Here is a 2,309-nt window from a genome sequence, read left to right as displayed (position 1 = left end):
CTCATTCCTCACCTTCAGAATGGCAAAAAGCATGAGGCTAAGAGAATGGACAGCCATGCACACAGCCAACTGGGGATCAATCCTCAGCACCCCACGAGATCCCCCAAGCCCTGCCAGGAATAATTCCTGAGCACAAGAACCAGGAATAACCCCGGAGCACTACAGGGTGCAGCTCCCACATAATGCAAAATTGGAGAAAATTTTAGAATTAAATAATAGGATGTAATTACAATTTTATGGGCTGAATAACAGAATCCAATCTAAAACATTATTATTCATGGAGGACCTTTGGCTATGAGAAGACACCCCCACTATTGTGTAGAAAGGGGTTCCTGGCACTCTAGACTTTCAGTGGGTGAGAGCTGCTGCAAGGACCATCACAAACAGCTTTTCAAGAGTGCCAGGGAGCCAAAGAAAGACACCTCTGGCCCATAACTTGGCCTTCTCCTTATTCCTGTCTGGTTGCCATGGAAACCCCTACAACACTGGCAAGGATATATTCGACCTGCCATATTGACGGTAATAGAGACAGAAAACGTGGCTTTAATATAGTTAGAATTAAATAGTTCTGCTAATTGCTTTTATCGAATTTTCTGCCATTTAATAAAGAAAACAAACAGCAGTAATTTTCCCCCAAAGGTCAGTGCACAAGAACATATGGGTAATTTCTTCTGTCTGTATGGTTTGATCTGGCCTGATAAAATACCATCTCTCCTGAGTATAAAGTTTCTCTTTCCCCAAAGATGTGGCAGAAAATTAGCAAATGCTCACTGGGGATGATGGTCGTCTTTGCTGCGAGTGAGTCATGAGCGAAAAAGCATTAGCCAGGTGGGTCCTCCCACATCAGTCACTAACGATGAAAAAGGCTCCAAGGCCTAGAAGTTCCCCGGTGTGTGAACCATGTTAGCGACTCCCACGGTCCTATGAAATTGATGGTGTCTGTTTCAAAGACTCAGGATGTGGGATGCTTTTGTGGTTCAAAAGAATAATGATGGGGTGTTTACGCAGCTGTGTGACATGTGCCTACTTCAAACCTTGTTAAAACATCAAGACATTACTCATCTGACATGATGAGAAAGAGCAATGACTGCAATGGCTGCAATAGCACACAGTGATGGAGTTTTTAGAAAGTCTCCTCAGGTTCACTGCCTTTCCTGCATCAACTCGTGGACTCCTCACCAAATATTTCATCAAAAAAAAGTTATGATCACCTCCATTCAACACAGCAAAAACCAGAGGTTTTGGGAGTCAAATAAAAAAACCCAAATGCACACAGAAAATTAGAAGCAAGGCCACCATATTGGTATACACAAGTAGAAGAAGCCCAGCAGCAAATTCAGGAAGATTTATCACCTGTTTCTAGTTCTAGTTTACTTGACACCAGTTCTGTTGACGCCAGACCCTCAGCAAGGAAAACTCTTCAAGGGTGTCTCTCTGATAGTCAGTCAGAATCTGCCTTATATCTCCACCATCCTATCTTACCCCTCAGTAATCCACCTCACTTCATTAGCCTTGCTAATGGCATTTACCAGATGGAGCCTTAATCTCACTCACAGGACCAAAGACTATCTTGAGGTGTTCTTGACCTGGTGGTGCCAGAGCTGCCAGATTTGAAAATGCCAGAGTAGTCCTGAGGGATGGAGAAGAGAAAGTCTGGCTCTCACAGTGATGGCTTTTGTCTTTCCCCCTGAGTTAGGTCATTCAGTGTCTGTTTCTCCCTTTCATCACACAGGTCCAAAAGTGCACCCCCCTTTTTTAGTTTGCCCTCATCCCCTTCCCCTAACTTCAGATGCAAAAGCAAACAGAACATCAAAGGCAGCAAGCGCATGCCAGGATGTTGGCTGGAACATCTTCCATAATTCACACTTCAGAGAACTCAAGAATCATTTTCTCATAGGACTATATGAGTTACTACAGTTCATCAGCTACCACTGCAACAGCAGTAATAGGATTTTCAACTCACTCAGTCCACCAGCTTTACATGTAAGTGATTATTGATTCCCCCCCTTATTTAGTGAAATTCCCATTATGTTTAATTTTGAAGCAGAAATGAGACTTTGTAAGAGTATTCCTAGCACATTTTTATATGCACATAAACCAAAAGTGCATAAAGCATTCTTCATATTTGACTATTTTAACCCCTCCCACTCCCTCTTCCCCAGGGGAAGGGATCTGGCTTGAGAGAGACATGCCTACCTGTGGTATGTAAAATTAGGTCAAGAGATGATGCTTAGTAACATCAAAAGACTGCCCCCAACCCTGTCTAACACCCAAGGTACAAGCGAATCGAGTCAGATGCAGGAGCCCCA

The 2,309-nt window shown here is 43.4% G+C and overlaps 1 non-coding gene across 1 annotated transcript; it reads left to right on the top strand.

Annotated features, from left to right (window-relative positions):
• Window positions 1–964: 964 nt before the first annotated feature.
• Window positions 965–1,068, top strand: LOC125999924 (small nucleolar RNA U13). Its single transcript, XR_007492356.1, has one exon. It is a non-coding gene; the product is annotated as a small nucleolar RNA U13 (small nucleolar RNA).
• The last annotated feature ends 1,241 nt before the right edge of the window (window positions 1,069–2,309 follow it).

The sequence above is a fragment of the Suncus etruscus genome, chromosome X (assembly GCF_024139225.1).
Source record: "Suncus etruscus isolate mSunEtr1 chromosome X, mSunEtr1.pri.cur, whole genome shotgun sequence".
NCBI lineage: Eukaryota > Metazoa > Chordata > Mammalia > Eulipotyphla > Soricidae > Suncus > Suncus etruscus.
The sequence above is the reverse complement of the archived record's forward strand: the minus strand, read 5'-3'. Positions and strand labels throughout refer to the sequence as shown.